This window comes from Mixophyes fleayi, chromosome 3 (assembly GCF_038048845.1).
Source record: "Mixophyes fleayi isolate aMixFle1 chromosome 3, aMixFle1.hap1, whole genome shotgun sequence".
NCBI classification, from domain to species: Eukaryota; Metazoa; Chordata; class Amphibia; order Anura; family Limnodynastidae; genus Mixophyes; species Mixophyes fleayi.
Window position 1 is genome coordinate 225,916,878 of NC_134404.1, and position 20,668 is coordinate 225,937,545.

Sequence of the window (20,668 nt, forward strand, 5' to 3'; positions counted from 1 at the left end):
ATATATATATATAGACTAATAATAAACCAAATACTATCTGCTCATAAATTACAGTGTAATGGAACCAATATGAATATGAATTATATAACTAACTAAATGTTGTAATGCGAGTGTGTGCGTGCGTATTTTACCGTGCGATCGCACCACGCGCTGTGTTAGGTGGCGTACGGATCTGTGTAACGTGGCGTACGGATCGCAATCGCACGGCAAAACAATATTAACCAATATACTTTCATTCATCCAATTATACGACTTCGACAGTAGGTTGCCATGTTCTTTTACAAATTGTTAAATTGTGTAGTCTGTACCACATCAAACACCAATCTTACTAGTTTTAACAGTCCATAATTCTATTAAACCATTGTATATTTTCAAAGGCCTGTTTTTTACCCATTTAGTTGCTATTTCTTTTAATATATTTCTCATTTCACCCTAATGAAACCGGTAAGAACTCAACAATAAGGGGTCATCGGTGCTATATTTATTACAAGTGATATTTGTCCATCCTGAAATAAAAAATACATTCCCATGCCAGCATCTTGTTCAAATGGATGGAACAAACAGCTGTACATTGAAAATACAGCAGCTGAACATGATCTAAAAGATAGTTTATGACAATCCATTGTCTCTACAACTAACATAGCGGAAAAAGGTTGACCTTGCCTCTGTAGTCAAATATGTATGTGCATAGTGTATATATGAAAGTGTTTTTGCAATGATGTTTTATATCTATAATTAAATCAAGAATTAAGAGCTGTCGATATAGCAGTGCTAACCCTCTGATATTTTGGGCTGGAGTGTTGTTGCTGGAGAAAACACCCATTTTCATTCACTAGAACTTTGTGCCCATGATAGACATGCCCCTAGATACATAAAAATCAACCTTGCCTTTCTTTTGGGAGAAAACTAGAAAAATGTTACACTATAGGCTTCTTTTCCAATTAAATATTTTTATTAAGTAGGATTATAAGGAGCCATCATTGTTGGAAAATAAAAACTATAACTTCGGACTGTGCTGGAAAAATTGGGGTATAGAAAATATATCATTCATTTATTGGGAGCTGTATTGTTACAAGAATACTTAGTAAAGTTACACTATTTGTTTTAGAAATCTGATATGCATTTCAGTTGTCTTCTACTTTTAGAAAATCCCCAACAATATCTTCGCATGTCTTTTTTGACACTTATGTAATAATATGTGAGACAGGAGGGATGTTCAAAAAACAGCACAGGAAGGATTATAAATGTATTATGGCTGTATTTACAATAAGGGGAAGGCTATGTGATGGCAGTGATACTTTAAAATATATGGAGCTGCGCAATTTCCTCTGTTGGGCCCATAGTTCCACAATCTTATACTATTTATTAATGCTCTGATGTCAGAATCAGTAGGCTGTGTACCTAAGAGGGGAATTACTCATGGCCAGGATGATGTTATGTTTTCAGAACCATGAAAGAATTGTTAAAACAATTATTAGGTGAAAGTACATTTCTCAAATCTCAACGATATAGGCTATGACATGGCATTATTTAGAAATGAAAAAAAATCTTACATATTCAATTAGTCTATTGATCTATTGTTTTTTTTTATAATCCCTCTAGATCAGTGATGGGCAGCCCTTTAACCTTCAAAAGCCTTAATTCCAGTAATAGCTTAAAACTGTAACTGTAATCAAAGAAAGAGACACAGATCTGTAATAGCATATTGGCAGGCGTTTTACAAGGTATAACAAATAAATCTGCAAATAAAGCAGGAAGGAGCTAGGGCAGCAGGTGAAGGCTTGAAGGGCCATATGCAGCCCAAGGGCCACCCGTTGTTCATTACAGGTCTGGATAGGTGCTAAATCATGAATATTGCATATAAAACAGCACACCTGTATTAAAAAACATTACATTACATTTACATTTGTGCAAAAAACTAACATAACTATCAGGGCAGCACGGTGGCTAAGTGGTTAGCTCTTCTGCCTCACAGCGCTGAGGTTATGAGTTTAATTCCCAACCATGGCCTTATCTGTGTGGAGTTTGTATGTTCTCCCCGTGTTTGCGTGGGTTTCCTCCAGGTGCTCCGGTTTCCTCCCACACTCCAAAAACATACTAGTAGGTTAATTGGCTGCTATCAAAATTGACCTTAGTCTCTCTCTCTGTCTGTTTGTCTGTGTATATTAGGGAATTTAGACTGTAAGCTCCAATGGGGTAGGGACTGATGTGAATGAGTTCTCTGTACAGTGCTGCGGAATCAGTGGTGCTATATAAATAAATGGTGATGATGATGATAACTACACTTGCCTCCCTTAAGTAAGGCACCTAAACCTCAATAGAGACTGTCAGTGAATGTTGCATTTCTCCCAATGCAGCACATACAGACTATCAGTAAGTTCTTTCTTCAGCATCATAGTTACAGGTTTGGAAGATTGATTGGTCCCAAAGCTGCTACATAGTTTTTACTGATGACCACATACACATTTTTGCCAATATGTCTAGCTGCTCTTTTTTTTTTTTTTTTATAACGTAGTGCTTTGCTGGCCAGATAACAAAAACAGATTTCAAGAAGTGGGATCAGATCTGGCAGCAAAGGATTTAGTCCCAAATACATAGGTGATCTTAAAATTTTGTTTGACGTTAAAGAAAATGTTTTGCTGTGGAATAAAATGCCTGACTTGTATTTGAAATGACACATATGCTGGCAAACATGTTTGTTTTTTTCACTTTCTCATAAGGCCTCTTTATGTTGTGCATGCACCTCAAGTTTTGGCTTTGTGTCGCTATTCATTCCCCCACCCACTCATTACAATATTTTATCTAAAAATAACATTGAATTGCTTCAGTGAGTTATACAATTCTGAGTAGTGTTGAGCAATCATATTTACCCTCAAAGACTATTCGCCTGGATTCACTGGGTTAACAATAACCTTGGTTACCAAGAAATTAAAATTCACTTCCTAAGGAAGAAAATCAGTCCTTTAAATTATTTTTCAATAAAAGAACCTATTGTCCCCCTTATTTGGCTTTGTGGTTTTTAACGAGTTGTTTATGTATCTGAATGGTCTGAAAAGACAGATGTATTTTATGCAACTCTCTGTGAGCTTTTTTCATTTCCTTTATAAATTACTTTTCCATATTTTCATGGAGTTATGTTTTCATAAAAAATATTACCTATGAGCCATTTTTACCAGGCCACCAAGAATTATTCATACAGTATATGTATATTGTATCAAGAACACATACAGCCTTACAGAACCCCCTGAAGAAGAGGTTGTCCACATTTTGCTCTCCAACTGTCGTAGAACAATCAGAACAATCAAAGCATGCTGGGAGTTGTAGATGAACAACAGCTAGTAAACAGGCTGAATTTTCAAATTCCCAAAGCACAAGTAAATTTTACATTTTTACACAGTTTTTTTCTGTTATCATTACTGTTATAGTAAAGGTCCTCTTGATAATGAATTCCCTGTTGCAGTAACAAATAGGATTTTGCATCTTATCGATGCAGTTATCAAAAAAATACTACCTCTTCTGATGTAACTTACTGCTTGCCAGGCAAGTCTTCCTACTTATGCACATGCATGAGTTGGCCTCCTGGCTTGTGCATGCACAATTGAACTGAAAGCCCAGATTTGGTTAAAATACCATTTGTTAAAAATAAACAAATAAAGTATTTAAAAAAAAAATGAAAACATCTACAGACATACACAACATATATAATATATATATTAAATATAATATATATAAGGTCAGAAAATCTCATAGGTGGGATAAGACTTCTTCTTCCAGCAATAAGCACAGCAAAAATATATCTTGCAGGTGTGGTCCCAACCGGGAACTCCTCCATCTAAACTATTCAAGGAAAAGATGTTCTATATATTTATGCTTGCGAACAGGGCCCTCTTACCTCTCTGTCTGTATGTATTACCCAGTATTGTTTAATTACTGTTTATTCCCAATCGTAAAGCGCTACGAAAACTGTTTGCGCTATATAAATAAATATTGATGATGATGATAGGATGGATTGGCTGGAGGCCAGAGTTAAAAAAATTGTTTGAGATGTGGGAGAGCTACATAGGCTCACTCCAAATAACATTTAACGTGCTGAGTATATAATATTCTCAACACTTATTTGTAGATACTGTGTTAGTTCACTGTTGGGTATATAGTCTCATGGCATTGATGGTTGTGTGTTGTGTGTCATTTACGGAATATGCATAGTTTTACTGATGGATAAAATATACATTATATTGCCAGTTATCTTATGATAGTAATTTCTAAGGGAATCTATTTATAATTCCTGCACTGGGGCAACATACTGGCTGCATTTGGAGAACACTGGCGGGGGGGGGGGGGGGGCACTGGTTTTTGTAGTAACTACTGATAGTATACTGTGGCGGCACTGGTATAAATTGGGGGGAAGATACTGCATGTACATTGGTGCTGGCCTGTTGTACTAGCTGGGTATATTGTGCAAGTTATTTTCGCTGTTTAATATATTTTGCATAATTCCCCTATTCTTTTATCTTGGTGCACTGTATGCAATGAAAATGTTTATTTACAAACTTGACTCCTAACCTTTGGCCCTGACTCCTAGCTTTCTGAGAAATATGACTTGGCCTGCTGGAATGTATGTATAACACCACTAGCTAAGCCCAGTTGTTAAGTGCTAGTTTTGTCCTGAGTGGGTGGGCTCTCCACTCTAAAGCAGCGCACCAACACTTAGCGGCAGTGTATGCTTTAATGTGGACCCCTAGCATTGGTTTTCCAGGGGGGCCCTTCATGCTCCAGAACAAAACTGAACACACTACACAATAGAATGACTTGACTTTTGTTATCCATAGATTATACATTTAGTGAAATGTGAATTTAAAAATACACTGTTGAATGATGTTGTGTGAAATTGTGAAACAAAAACATAACTTAGCGATTGTGCCTCTGGAACTTCACACCTCTGCTTATGTCTAAATTCAATGCAAATACTCTATTAAAAAATAGTTACAGATGATGGAAAAATGATCCCCACCTCACATAGCTTTGCTGTGCAGTAGCTCACCATATAATAAGCATGGTGAGCATTGGGACTGTACATGTTGGGCAAGGGATACTGTATGTTCTGAACAGCCAATTAGAGTTTACTATAGGAATAGCAACATTAGCACTGTAACCAATGACAGTACTAATGCTGCTTCCCGTTAGCAGCTAGTGAAATGAGTGGCAGTAGTATCATGGATTTGAGTTGGCTGAGTACTGCCTAGTCATTGGACTGTGGTGTTATTATCGATCTATATCAGTGTTTCCCAATCCCAGTCTTCAGGCCCTCTAACAGTGCTTGTTTTCCATATCTCTTTGCTGGAGCACAGGTGTATTCATTACTGATTGACACATTTTGAAAGAATCACATGTGGTATAAATATTTCACTTGTGACCTGGAAAACCTGCACTGTTAGGGGTCCTGAGGACTGGGTTTGAGAAACACTGATCAATTTGGTGGAATTAAATAGTGTTTTTTAAGGCTATATTTGTTTTTTGTTTTGTTTTTGTTTTTTTAAAATAAACATTTTTACAACTCCTTTCTTACTAGATTTGGTGACATGGTAGGCTATATAATGACATGATAATGCTATATGCTGGAATGATGAAGCTATATAGTGGCATGGCTGCGGCATGTGATGGCTAGTTTGGGCTTCAACATGGAATTATAGGTTTACAGGGTGGCATTATTGAGCTATAAAATGGCATGATGGAGCTATTTAGTGGCATGGACGGACTGTATATCATATGTGCAATATTTACTTTTTTTGCTATACCACCATAAGTATTTAATTAATTACTTCAATGTGCTCTCTTATAATATCCTATTTGCCTAACTGAAACGTTTCCTGTTGGGGCATGAGGACAGAGGTGGTAATTTAACCCTTCTTTGCCATGGCTAACAAAGTTTGTCCAGAGAATCACAAAGGGAAAAAAGAAATCTTCAGGTTGGCAGGTTTTATGCACACAAACACTTTGACTCATGCAGCTGTGCCATGAAGGACCAAGCATCTAGTGTCCAATAAGCATGGAAAGTTAAAGGAAATTGCACTCTGTCTCTGATTTATGTTACAAACAGAGCAAATCAGTTATTTTTCATATGTAAGGGATTTAAGAATGAAGCCCTCAGAGAGCTCTAGGGTTGTGCATTTAAATAAGGGTTAGTTATTGACTGCTGTACTTGGAAGGATGCTAATAAGACTGTGTATTTGCAAAGCCTATTTATAGTATAACTTATGACCAGTTATCCCTATTGAGTTTTTCACAAAAAGAGGTGTCACAGACAGTTTGGATTTAATCCAAGTGGCAAAGCTACTGTCACATTTGTTTTCCATTAAAATGAGAGCACATGATGTTTCTTACTGGCTCCGGGACCTGTAATAAATGTATCAGTCCCCATGTATGTATACGGATGCTGCTTCTTGTCTTAAAAACATAATGATCAAATTAAACACCCTTGTGCTACAGATTCACAAGCACAAGTAAAGTATGCCAGGATCATGTAACTTGAATAGAAAACTTAACATTTGCTATATCATCTATTTATAAACAAAATAAATCATACTTACCCACCTTTGAAGGCAGCTGTCCGGGAGGGGGACCGCCGAAGGGGCGTGGCCATGTGTGGGGCGCCATTAGGCTCCCCCTCCTGTCAATATTATGCTATTTTGGCCGATAACAGCAGGGGGCGGGGACACAATGCAGCGGTTAGCCCAGCCCCCACCCATCTTCAACAACGGAGACAGCTGGATCCAGGATTTTTGCCTGCTCTCTCGGGAGTCCGGGAGAACTCACAAATATTCGGAAGTCTCCCGGACATTCCGGGAGAGTAGGCAACTATGAAATAAATCTGAATACGTGTTAACAGTTTTGTCCTACTTAAGGCCATAGATAAGATGGACGCAGGCGTTTTTTCACAACTGGTCAGTTCTACACTACATAAACCATGAAAATAAATATTATCGGCATAAAAATAAACCACAAGTACAAATAATGAAACGCCACAAGGCACCAGAAGATAATTTAAAGTACAAGGAGAGAAAGTAGGGTTAAAACTGGTCTGTTAATTATAGTAAGCACTTAATTTTATAAGCATAACTGCATCTACTGAATATATCACTGATATGAATACATACTGTATGTTACATTTATAATAAAAAATCCTCACTTTTGCACACTGACAAATTCAGTAAGTCATGTAAGAGAGGATTACTGTAAATCCTATTGCTTTCTACATCTATTACAGGTATGTGTTTATGAATGTTATAGTAATAGTTTTACTCTTAATAAATGTACTGAATTTGGTTGTGTTGAGCAGCTCACTGAAAGGCTTGAATGTGTTCTGACCAGTGCTGTGTAAGAAGAAACAGTTTCAAGGAAACAGACATCTTCATCATTTATTTATATAGCGCCACTAATTCCGCAGCGCGTTTGTTGAAAACTCACTCACATCAGTCCCTGCCCCATTGGGGCTTACAGTCTAAACTCCTTAACACACACACACACACACACACACACACACACAGACAGACAGACAGACACACAGACTAGGGTCAATTTGTTAACAGCCAATTAACCTACCAGTATGTTCTTGGAGTGTGGGGGGAAACCGGAGCACCCGGAGAAAACCCACGCAAACACAGGGAGAACATACAAACTCCTCACAGATAAGGCGGTGGTCGGGAATCAAACTCATGACCCTGGTGCTGTAAGGCAGAAGTGCTAATCACTAAGCCACCGGGCTGCCCATTGCTGCTACTACTTCAGAAATTTCACTCCATGGGTGCAATGTAATTAATGGGCACAATACATTCTAAAGAACATAATATAGTTACATTTTGTAAATTATGTTAACTCCATAGAGTAAAAAAAAAATCACTTTGTGGAGAAATTGCATGGAGGTTTATGTATGCATATTTACATGTGCATTATCTTAATATTAATTTAACATTAAATTAACATTAACTTAACTAATTTAAAACATTAACTTGACATTATTAATAATACTTTAGAGACCAATACTTGTACATCCATACCCTTTCTATCACTATCTCAGTATTGTTTGTCTTTGAAACATCCTTTTCCCAAATACATCCCAAATCATACATGCCATTTACCCAACCTAAAGATACCAATAGTTACTAAAGCTAAAGTTTCACATACTTACCACCAAAAAACAATGAAGTTTGGACCAATGTCTTCAATAAAGTCATAGATAGGTAATGTTTGTGTAGTGCTTGTCTATTCAAGTTTATCTGTATCTATTATTAGGATCTAGATGAAGATCATATTAGATTAACTAACTAATTAACATTAATGTAATATCATTAACAATTGTAATATAGACTTGCAAATTTGTACCATTTTCTATCAATAATTTAGGATTCTCTTCTTGGAAACACAGATTTCCCAAACACATCCTAAATTATACATACCAGTTGCTAAACCTTAAAACGCCAATAGTTACTAAAGCTAAAGGTTCACATACTTACAAGCAAACAAAAAATGATGGCTAGATCAATACGTCAGAAACAGTTTATTGTTTGTTTAATCAGGTTATCTGTATCTATTATTAGGATCTGGGTGAAGATCAGATTAGATTTTGGTAAACTTGTTTTAGCAATGTGTCACTGCCATATTGCATTTGGCACCCAAAAGGAAGCAACAGATAGCATTTATAGGTAAAAATTTGTATGTAACATGGGGACTGGAAATCACGCTTCATAAAGGAAAGTATATGCTTTCAGATCTTTCATTTTATATTAGTTTATTTATTATTGTCTTAACTTGAGTGGTTTGTTTTTTCCCCCAAAATTAAATTGCTTACCATTCATTCATAATGTTGCAAAGTAGTACTTTATAAATGGGTTGAATTTTGTATTTTTTTTTTTTAATTTGTATCCCGCTTTTTTAGCCTGGAAAATAAGTCAATACAAAACATATTTATAATAATTCGAAGTTCCACTTTGCCAAAAACTTCATAACAACTATTGTAAATGTTTAAATAAGGCTTCCTAATTTTGTATAAATATTAGATCTCTATGTGTGCATGTATATATAGGCAGAAAAAAAGATGTTATTACAATTTAATACATTTATTCAGTTAATTTAATTTTACAGCTATTGTTTTATGTTTAACAATAGCTAAAATTACACATTACACATTACCAGTACAATTTCTAAATAGCGTTTACATTATGTAAATTGTGTGTTTTTTTCAATTTATTCATCCGAAGTGAACAATATACCTGGCAATCTAATTTAATTTCCATTACTTTATATTACTTTATATATAGGTAAGAGGAAAAGATTTGTCTTAGCCTTAGTTTTCTGTACAGTATTATTTTGTCTTTTATGTGCTTTTTTTCCAGTTGACTAGTGCCTATTGTATAGTTCTGGATGCGATCATCTCCCTGGTCCCTGGGGTACTACATATTACCAACTTAAATTGTACTTTATGATTAATACACTGTGGGCTCATATTACACTTTAAAAGCCCCTTGAGTTTAAAATATATTATTTTATGATTTAAAACAATCTCATAAACATGGATTGGCACTTTTGATTGCATATACAGATGTTGTTCTTCTTGCAAACATTCCCCTCTGTTCGTTTGAGGTAGAGATGAGCAAAAATGTAAAATCTATTTTGCACAAAATTTGCCTTAGGTGGCATTTTGCCGTAACATTTTTCATATTTTGCCGGCAGCATTTGACTTTAAGTTTTTCTGGTCCGTGACCCAGCCATACCCAACAGGAGAACGAATTGAACGTTGTCATGCCAGTACTATTCATAGACTACAAAAAATGCTAACTTACAAATTTGGTGACGCAAAAACAGTTGGAAATGGTGAAGCAACAAAGTTTATATTCAAGAACTTTGCAACTCAAAATTGGCCCGTTCGGATACAAAACTTGATTTGCACAAAATTTCACAGCAGTTTGTTCATCTCTACTTTGAGGTTCTTCTTCTGTGTTTACCCCCTTTAAATATCAAACAGGACTCTACTTCCTGGTATAAAAAATATACTAAAAAGAAACTAACCAATGCAAATAGATGGCTGTGACATGCCATATTATAGTTGCATTAAGTGCCATCAGTTAGAGGGGTGCAATCAGCCTATCAGAAACGGCTACATTGTACTGATAATTAGGGGTGTGCACCGGCCACTTTTCGTGGTTTGGGTTTTGAGTTTTGGGTTCTGATTAGCTTGAGGTTTTGGGTTCTGATTTGTTTTGCCAAAACACCCCACGAAAGGTTTTGGTTCTGATTTTGGGTTTTGGGTTCTGATTTTTTTTTAAAAAAGCATAAAAATCAATAATTTTTTTTTTCACTCCTACACTATTATTAACCTCAATAACATTCATTTCCACTCATTTCCAGTCTATTCTGAACACTTCACACCTCACAATATTGTTTTTAGGCCAAAAGGTTGCACCGAGGTAGCTGGATGACTAAGCTAAGCGACACAAGTGGGAGGCACAAACACTTGGCAGGATCAGTGGACTTAAACAGCAGTACCACTGGACTTATAAGGCAGGATCAGTGCCTTGCTTGCAGTCTCCTAGGTAACGCAAATAATCTGTACAAATATGCACACAGGGGCATGGCCAGTAAAATATGGAACACATACTTTATGGATAAACAATGTCACTACACTTCATGCCGAGAAGCTAACCAAATAGTTTTCTCCATACAAGATACTCCCAACTATTCACTGAAATACCTAACTTTTATCACCACGTAAAGTAACTCAGCAGTCAGATCCATAATAAAGTGTGTCATCACACAAGTCAGGTTCGGGATAGACTCATCACAGTTCAGGTAAATTTAACATGTCCAAACAGATCATTGTGTATCTGTAGTTCTGTCTTGTTTTTAATGTGATTTTTGTGTTTATTAAGCCATGAATTAAATGACAAGTGTATATGTGCGAATGAGCCCTAAAATCACATATAAAGAGATTACAGATCTGTGTTTAAAGCTTCCCTACAATCTTACATTACAAGAGCAGTGTTTTGGTTAGGATTTGGATTTCACAAATGCTTTTCTTTTAGTAAATTTACCTCCTTTAAATGTAGTGCTAAATTGACATTGCTTTTATAACCTGTTTGTGTAAAATGTTGTTTTAAGAAAATAAAAAAGGGTTTCTAACCTTCTCGTAGCTTCACATTTATATCATTTGTTTGGTCATTGAACCATCCTGGGATCTCCACCCGGCAACAGTACGTTCCTTCATCCTCCTCAGTCACCCCAGTGATGGTCAGAGACACGTCCCCTTGTGATATGTTCCCCAATAACTGGTATCTGTCAGATTTCCTCCAGGTCACCCTGCTGCCGTCTGTCCAGATGATCACATTGTTACACTTAGAGAATGGACAGCTGCCCCGTCCCCAGCACATTGGGGTTGTACCACCACTGACAGAATATGTGCAGTGTAATGTCAGGTTACCATTCACTGATCCTGTCACATGTTCAGCTGCTGCCAGACCTGAGCGGGGAATTTATGCGATCCAAGTCTCGCGAGATCCGACGCGAGACTTGGACGTCAGAGCCTCATTTTGAGTTCGTTTTTTCACCGGATCCGCACTGTTCAGGTGGGCTCTGATTAACGTAATCCGAGCCCGCTCATCTCTACTGATAATAGTGATCATTTTCATTGCATATTATTGGGAAAGCATTCATGACTAATATTGACAAATTACATGAACATACCCTTATATAATTGTACTTTCCTGCTCTGCTACTCCAGGCGTAAGGAGACGCAGTACAGGAAAACAAAAAAAATATTTATATATTTTCAACTCTGATTTAGCAAATCCAGTTACTGGGTGCAAATTTCACACTTGGAAAAGCCATTTTGTACTGCTGGGGTGGAAATGTAAAATGTAGATACCAATTTAGAGCAAAATGTAAATCCCAAATGAAAAAATAGAGGTCGACAGAATTTATGTACAGAATGCAAAACCATGCAGTAGATGTCCTACAGGTGCAATAAATTACGTGTTGCTTAGACCTTCTGATGTTACTAAAGGTGTTTAAGTGGTGTTAATGTGAATGTTAACTTAAACAGGTAGCTGTTTATTTAAAGATGATAACAACAGGTGACTGCAGTTACTCACAGCTGCTTGTAGTACAGCAGTATACAGCATTAATAACAGTTGCAACAATCAGGCAATACAGATATATGCAGTACAGACTTGTATGTAGATATGCTGGTGGTGATGCACTCTTTGGTGGTTTACTATACTGCACTACCGTGCAGGTACTCGTGGCAGCTTATTGTGGACACAGACTCTCTTATTGTGTATAGGGAGCCTCCGGGGTGCTATATGAGGGCTTTTTAGGGCTTTATATAGACTTATATACTGGTGACCACCCAGCAATCTAAGCTGCAACTGTTCCCTTCAGTGTCTGTAATGGAAGTGACGGTGCGAAGCCGAATTTATGATTATCGGGACCCGCGGATGTGCAGTAGCGCAATCTGGAAGCCGATGTCCTGCCCCACTTCCTGTTCTCCTCTTAGACCACCGGGAACTACAGTGGTTGCCATGGCAACCCAAAATTGAAGGAGACAGAGCTTTAGCGCTCCTGATACCAACATTATGCACCCAGGCAACACTAACTTTAAATCAACTTCAAAATGCATGAAAAATGCTTTTTTCTAAATAATATTACTTAAAAACATTTTTAAATAGAACAGATGTTTTTTAATCATTAAGTTTTTCCCCACATTAGCTGGCAATCTTGTTCACGCATGTGCTCATTTACTGACCCAGAAGAAGTGGTAAGTTTATAGCTCCAGTCTAGTATCGCTCAGCAATAAGAAATCATCCTTATCTCTGTGATAGGACTAGAAATGAGAAATATGACACTATGCAGCCTGTAAAAAAAAAAAATCAAAAGCCAAGCAGCTTTATACCTCCAACCTGTCTATGCAAATGACAACATCTATTAATGTCAGTCTTTTGGGATGTTATAATTAGCCACTTTTCTATAATTCATTGATAATTATTTGATTTTACAGTAAATATTTGATTTTATTTGGATTGAAGTTGAGGACATGCAGCTATTGTCTTCCATTATCTGTCAAGTTAAAAATGTTACATTTTATAGAAATTCAGAAGCAAGCTTAACTTTTATTAATGAAAGATATATTTAGAAGTAGTGACAAAATACTGCTATAACAAGATATGAGCATTATGGTGGCTTAGTGGTTAGCACTTCTGCCTCACAGCACTGGGGTCATGAGTTTGATTCCCGACCATGGTTTTATTTGTGTGGTGTTTGCATGTTCTCCCCATGTTTGTGTGGGTTTCCTCCAGGTGCTCTGGTTTCCTCCCACACACCAAAAATATACTGGTAGGTTAATTGGCTGCTATCAAAAATTGACCATAGTTTTTGTGTACGTTAGGGAATTTAGACTGTAAGCTCTATTGGGGCAGGGACTCATGTGAGTGAGTTCTCTGTACAGCGCTTCGGTATTAGTGGCGTTAAATAAATAGCTGCTGCTGATAATTATATCTGAATGGTGTTTTATGTGTACAATAGTAGTAAGGCTTCATCTAATATAATATCTACACTGTGTGCACACACCTACTGTACATTATACTGGTACATAGTGAGAAAAAAGCCAGGTTACCATGAGTTATATATCAGCATGTTATATATTTCAAACATTTAGAAGTGCCCAGTAAATTCATTTCAACTGTTCTCAACACATGAGGAGTTGAGCTATAGGGTCCTGTAAGCAGAATCTATGAGAAACAGTCAACTGCAAGTGCCCTGACAGACGTTATAAAGGCTTTGGTGTTAAGTGCCTTTTTCAGGATATTAAACCGACATTACAACAAGTGAAAAAATGAATTGTCACTGACATTATGTTGGCCTGTTTGGAGACCCTTTCTGTTTCATTTTGCAGTCTGGGAACCATTACATTCCATAGATCAATATTCTCCACTGTGCTGGAATTTAAATAATGATTTCCAATAAAATCTATTTCAGACTGTTCTGGCTGAAGGACAGAGACAAGCCACAAAACATAATGCACTTAAAGCCTTTTTTTTAAAGACCTGAATAATGGAAAAGAGATCTAGAGATAAGGCAGAGAAAAAGCATTTTGGGTTTCGCCAATCTGTATAGCTAATGGCTGTAAACTGACACCCCTAATGAAATAAAAATGTCTATGTACAAGTGCACGTATTGTTACCAGCAATGAACTTGCTCTGTAATGGGTGCTAGAAGAGATGCTGATAATTTATGTTACTTGTTTTGGAACATTCAAAGCATAGGTAGAGAACACATATATATTATACATAATCTGTTTGTTATGATAATGTGTATAATAGTACTTGATGTGATAATGTCTATAAATGCATCTATGACTGCACACTATCTAAGAAACACTTTCATGTTATAAGGTACGGATATGTCACTAAATTGATTCCATAAACAACACAATCATGATCTTAATTTCTAAAAAAAATAAGCATTCCAGGGGCGCACGCAGGGGGGGTTTCTGGTTCTCCAGAAACCCCTCCCCTCCGCGAAGAACGGGCGCTAAACAGTGCCCCTACATAGCGGCATTGTATTATACAGCAGCCGCGATGCTGTCAAAGAAGCGCCCGTGGCTGTATTGTAAGCACCGCCGCGGACGCTTCTTTGACAGCGCCGCGGCTGCTGTATAGTACAGTGCTGCTGAAATAGAGCTGCTGTGCATGCGCGGCCACATGCGCAGCAGCTCTCTCACTTTTTTTGGGGGGGGGGAACCCCACCTTAAAAATCCTGAGTGCGCCCCTGCATTCTGTGTTAACTATCTCCGGGTGAAAGGATATATTTAGTATCTTGACATATTTTCTGCAGACAAATTGGTGGCTGTCATTGCTGTGAACCTCTCTGAGTTTCAACTCTAAAGGAAGACGAGATGTATTGTGTAGCCTGATCATTGGTTCAGTTTCAAAATATATGAAAATGAAAACCCCATTCAAATTGACCAAACAAATAAGAAAGATTGCATACATAAATGCCTCTAACCCCCTCCACACAATAAATGGATACAGCAGTAGTCTGCCTCCCAAAAGTCATATGTATATTTAGTCTACACTTCTAAAATGTTTTAATTAATTAAACTAGTTTTATTTGTAATATTTAATTTTAAAATGATAAGAGAATGCCTTGTTTAACTTTACATACATCATTTTCTTAACCCTATGCTAGTAAAATGGTTATGGTTATTACTTATGTTGATGTGTCAGAATGGGGTGCGAGAAGAGATAAAAGAGTGAGGCAGCCATCAACCTGGATTATTTGCGATTCTACCAATTTATATGATATACAGAAAATATCAGGCCATTATATGTACCACATTCTGTTGGTATTACTTTGGAATATAACCTGACTATAAGATTTATGTACCCTGTATAGTATATTATCCTGTGTAAACTTACCCACCACAATGTAGAGAAAGCATAGGGATAGTATGTATGCTGTAGAGCATTTGGCTTGACAGTGTTGGCAGTAAATGCTAAAGTTGTATTACCCTATTTGTACAAAATATAATAATGCAATGGAATGTCAAATATAATATCAAATATAATGAAGTGAAAACACCTTTAAAAATTAAATAGGAATCTTCTTTCTTGCCACAGTGCAAATGGACATGTCAATTAAGTAATATGAATAAATGGCTGCAATTTCATATAATATAGCAGGTACACTAATGATTGAAGTACTATCACTGGGAAGGGTCAAGATGCATCAGCCAATCAGAAGCAGCTAGCTAATGCTTCTGATTGTCAGTATCAAGATTGCATCTTGTTGCACCAGCCCCCCAGCACCCAGAAGAGATACACCTCCTGACAGATGTATATGCATATATGAAAAAAGTATAAAATATAGTATAAAAGTTTGCTTATTATCTAATATAATTAAAACAATCCAAAAAAAGCATCAATAAACACAGGTTTAATCTTAATATAAGGAAGCAGGTATACACATATGAAGACAGCTACTGTCTCAAAAGTGTCTTTAGAAGGAATCAGGACAAACACCAGTTATTATAGTATAACTGGAACCAAAATAGGTCCTTCCGAATGATTAGCGTTGGTTGGAAGGATTTTTTTTTTAAATCCCGGTGTTTAACAGTCAGACCACTGAAAGAGATGATAGGAACTGTTAGCAGAATTCCTCCAAAGATCGACACTAGGGGGTATATTTACTATGCCGCAGTTCAATAGAACCACCGATTCCTGGTGCTTTGAAGCCCATCGTGTTTTGTCTTTAATAAAATTGATGTTTCAAGAAAATGACTTCAATGGCCGGGAATCGGCTCTTTGGAACCACTGCATAATAAATATAGCCCCAGGTGTCTTAGCACTGTTCATAGGTGTTCACTCTGTTCATATGTGGCAATTTTGTACAGCTATCATGAAACCATAATGTAGAGATGAGAGGAGTCTTCCTTTATTAAAAGCTACTGTTCCGATCCTTAATGCATTTCTCCATCTTTTATGGATGTTATTTAAAGACCATGGGGTAAATTTATTGAGCTGCAGGTTGGAAAAGTGGAGATATTACCCATAGCAACCAACCACATTCTAGTTATCTTTTATTTAGTACGTTCTACAAAATTACAGCTAGAATCTGATTGGTTGCTATAGGCCACATCTCCAGTTTTAAAATCCGCAGTTTGATAAATTTACCCCCATGTCTCCAATCATGGTGTATTTATGTGATTAATTTGGAGAAATTGCAATTACTTTTTTTGGAGAGCAGCTTTAATTGTAGCTCTTTTTTGATAGTTATTTGAATTCACTATCTATCTTAGTAGCAAGTCCTATCTTTAAATTCTCTATATGCATATATATCTAGGTCTACCTCAGCTGCAATTAATTGAACACATGCTTACTGTACTTGACACACTCTTGCTTGTCCCTTTCCTAACCTCCCTCTTCAGTAATAAGAGTGATAGGCAGGGAGAGTGCAAGACTGCTTGGCGCCCTAGTCAAAGCTTAAGCTTCCGCCCCTCCTCCACCAAAAATCTCACTTCCCAACCCCTCACACACTTGACATTTCTAATTTAAAAATAATAACTCTTGCCTCCTCCTGGCAGGCTCGCTAGGCCGTTGTCCAGATGAACTGATGTCTGATGCAGAATGCTGTCCAGGCTTCACTGCTGCCCCGGAGCAAACACAGGATATCTAGAGGGGAGGCTTCAAATGATAGATTTCAGAACAAAACAAAACAAAAAAAAACTTGACGTTACTCACCTGTTACACACTGACATGTCCCCGGTTGCCCAACAACTTTTCCCACACATGCCCTTCTGCCCACTAGCTATTCTCACATATGCCACCCCTTGCCCATCAGCTTTTGTCACATATGCTAGCTGCATTACCTCAGCTTTACTCACATGTCCCCCTGCCTATCAGCTTATCTCTCACATACACCGCTGCCCTAGCCAGCTTTTTGCCCACCATCTTTTCTTTAAAATGCCCACATGCTTTTCTCAAACATGATCCCCTGCCAAACTGCTTTCCTTTCGTATGTCCCCTTGCCAACCAGATTTTTTCTCACATACCCTCTTGCCCACAAAATTTTAATAAATAAGCAGCTTAATGTTTATTATGCTTCATTATGCATTTTAATACATAGACCCATAGCCTGTAACTCATGGGGATTTCTGAATGCGATTCCCCCTTCTTCCCCTCATTTCCTCCAGCCACATCTCCCCCAGTTTTTCCTGCCTCACCCCCATTTTTAGTAGCATCCACTATTTTTCTGTAGTATCCTCTCTGCCCACTTTTCTGTAGCATCCTCTTTTCTCACCCTACCCACTTTTCTGTAGTGTTCCCCCCCACAGTAGCATCCTCATTTCTCCTCCCCACTTTTTTGTAGCAGCCTCTTCTCCCCCCCCACTTTTCTGTAGCAGAGTCCCCTCCCCACTTTTCTGTAGAATCTTCTCCCCCCACTTTTCTGTAGCATCTACTTCCCCCCCACTTTTCTGCAGCAGCCTTCTCTCCCCCCATTTTTATGTAGCATCCTCCCCCCTACTTTTCTGTAGCATCCTCTTCTCCATCCCCGCCACTTTTCTGTAGCATCCTCTTCTCCATCCCCCCCACTTTTATGTAGCAGCCTCTTCTCTCCCCCCCCCATTTTTTGTAGCAGCCTCTTCTCTCCCACCCAACTTTTCTGTATCATCCTCATTTCTCCTCCCCAATTTTCTGTAGCAGACTCTCCCCCCCACACTTTTCTGTAGCAGCCTCTTCTCCCCTCTACTTTTCTGTAGCAGACTCCCCCCGCCACTTTTCTGTAGCATCTTCTCCCCAACACTTTTCTGTAGCACCCCCCACTTTTCTGTAGCATCCTCTTCTCCCCCCCACTTTTCTGTAGCAGCCCCCTCACTTTTCTGTAGCATCCCCCCCCCCACACACTTTTCTGTAGCATCCTTTTCTCTCCCAATTCCTGGTTTTTGCAGCAGCCTCTTCTGCTCCCCATTTTTTGTAGCAACCTCTTCTCTCCCTCCCCTGTTTTTTATAGCAGTCTCTTCACCTCTATTTTCTCTGTAGTACTGTACATACCTTGTTTTCTTTTTTCTTCTTTCTCTTCCTGTCCGCTTCTTGTTTCTGTCTTCTGTGTGACTGCTGTCGGCTCCTCTACACTGACAGCATCATGACATCACAAAGCTGTCAGCAGCCTGGAGCCTGGGAGGGCAGATGGGAGAATGCGGTGCTACAGTGCAGCACCGCAATGCAGACTAAGGTCTGTTGGAACGCTATATATTGCGGGCGGGCATTCCGCCTTGGGCGATAGCACACAATTAGTCTAAATAATAATAACAATAACATTATGGTTTACTTGGCCATAGTGCCGTCTCCAAAGGCCGGCGCCCTAGGCAGCTGCCTAATGGTGGCGCCGGCCCTGGTGATAACCAATGGTCGAATTGGGCTGTTGTACAGCCATACCGCCATTTATCCTACTGCTTTGATTGTAAAACTATCAATTTCCATTCACTTACATTTTTCATATCACCACTTCTAAAATTCAACTTTGACCACTTATAAGTTTAAGATATGACAAAACTTGCATACAGATCTATGTGCAAGGAATATGTATTTTACGCACAAAAAAATCCAACTCTACGTGTGCTTTATTTCATAATATTAACTCCAAAATTCATAGGGTCCACTAGTTGTAGGAGAAGCTTGTACAAGTGAAGGCTGCAAACACATGATCTTAGAGTGTGAAGAACCTTTATCTACTTACACATTAACTTGTATGGTAATTACAGGTGTAAGCACTGCAGGAAAATATACATTTTTTGGTAATGATGACCACAACTTCTGTCTAGTTGTTCCTCAGTTTTCTCATTAACATAGCATGTGGTAGTAGTAGTAGTATGTGTATTGATAGTGAAAACAAGCAATTTATATATGCCTTCTGTGACTACCATAGAAAACATCAAAAATTACATTGTTTTCTACTTGATTTAAGGTATATATATATATGTATGTATTCATGAAAAGCATTTGTTTTTTTGATTTATTCTGACTCACTTTCTTTGTGCCTTGTATTTTAGTCTGCAGACAGGAAAGCCCTGTCCAAATGTGTAGTGACTAAAGTGCTGTGGTTAAAATGTTTCTTTCTCTGGATCTCCCTCACAGCCAACAGTTGTCTGATTTCAATCAGTGGCAGCTCTCACCACATGTCCAGACATCAATCTTCTCCAGACCGTGGGTGAGTGTGTCACAGCATGGTGCATGTTCCAAGGAAAAAATAGACTCCTTTCCATTTTCCCTCCAATAGTAACTGTTTCTTTCATTTGCTATTTGATCACAGGAATCACATTTTTGAGTTTCTAGCACTGTTATTTAGCATGCAAACCTGGAGCTTAGGATATAAATAGAGATGAGTGAAATAGCAGAGAATTTTTTTACAAATCGAGTTTCGCTGCAGAACAGGCTGTTTTACAGAGGTACAATACCCTCTTTAGGTTCCGTCTGCTTCCCATTCTGCGGAATGACAGTCTGCCGTGTATTTATAAATGCACATTTTGCAGAACGCTGATGGTCAATACATTCTGCTGTGCGGTGTGGCTGGGGTAAGATTGGGAGCACTTAAACCCAAAAATGTGAAACAAGTAAAATGTTTTGCAACACAGTTTTGAACATTTTGCTCATCTTCATATAAAGTCATTTAAAAAACATATCTTATATAGCCTGTATGAATTCAATAATATTTAAAAATCAAGCATTGCATAGTTTATTGCATAGTTGATTTCTTATTATTAAATAAAAAAAAAAGTGGTGACATAAATTCATTGTTACGTATTCTTGTCTCTGTGCACCAATTTTCATATGTATTCCCCAGTAAATTTGCTTATATATATGTACATATGTATATAAGTATATATGTATATATACATATGTTTGTTGTGGTGGTATGGCAACATCTGTTGAACACTGCTTGCTCTATTCACTCACATTCACCTGCAAGTAAACATAAGGGGGTCAATGGAGTGTCTACTATTGACCCACCATCCTGAGCACAGATGTAAGTGCTGGTTACACACGGCAAGTCACAATCTTAATGTCAGTAGGTAATTATATTCTGACTAATTTTCGGATTAGAGCTGTGTTGACACTGAAGGAAA

General features: G+C 37.8%; 1 long non-coding RNA gene and 1 other non-coding gene across 2 annotated transcripts in view; one reads left to right on the forward strand and one right to left on the reverse strand.

Moving 5' to 3' along the window:
- The window catches only part of LOC142142894 (uncharacterized), a 37,128-nt gene that overhangs the window by 15,393 nt on the left and 1,067 nt on the right, over positions 1-20,668 (forward strand). The window contains exon 2 of the long non-coding RNA XR_012689382.1: positions 19,680-19,752. This is a non-coding gene — a long non-coding RNA (uncharacterized LOC142142894). The remainder of the gene's footprint in view (positions 1-19,679; positions 19,753-20,668) is intronic.
- Positions 10,769-10,840, reverse strand: LOC142147661 (small nucleolar RNA SNORD50). The gene has a single exon (XR_012690773.1). It is a non-coding gene; the product is annotated as a small nucleolar RNA SNORD50 (small nucleolar RNA).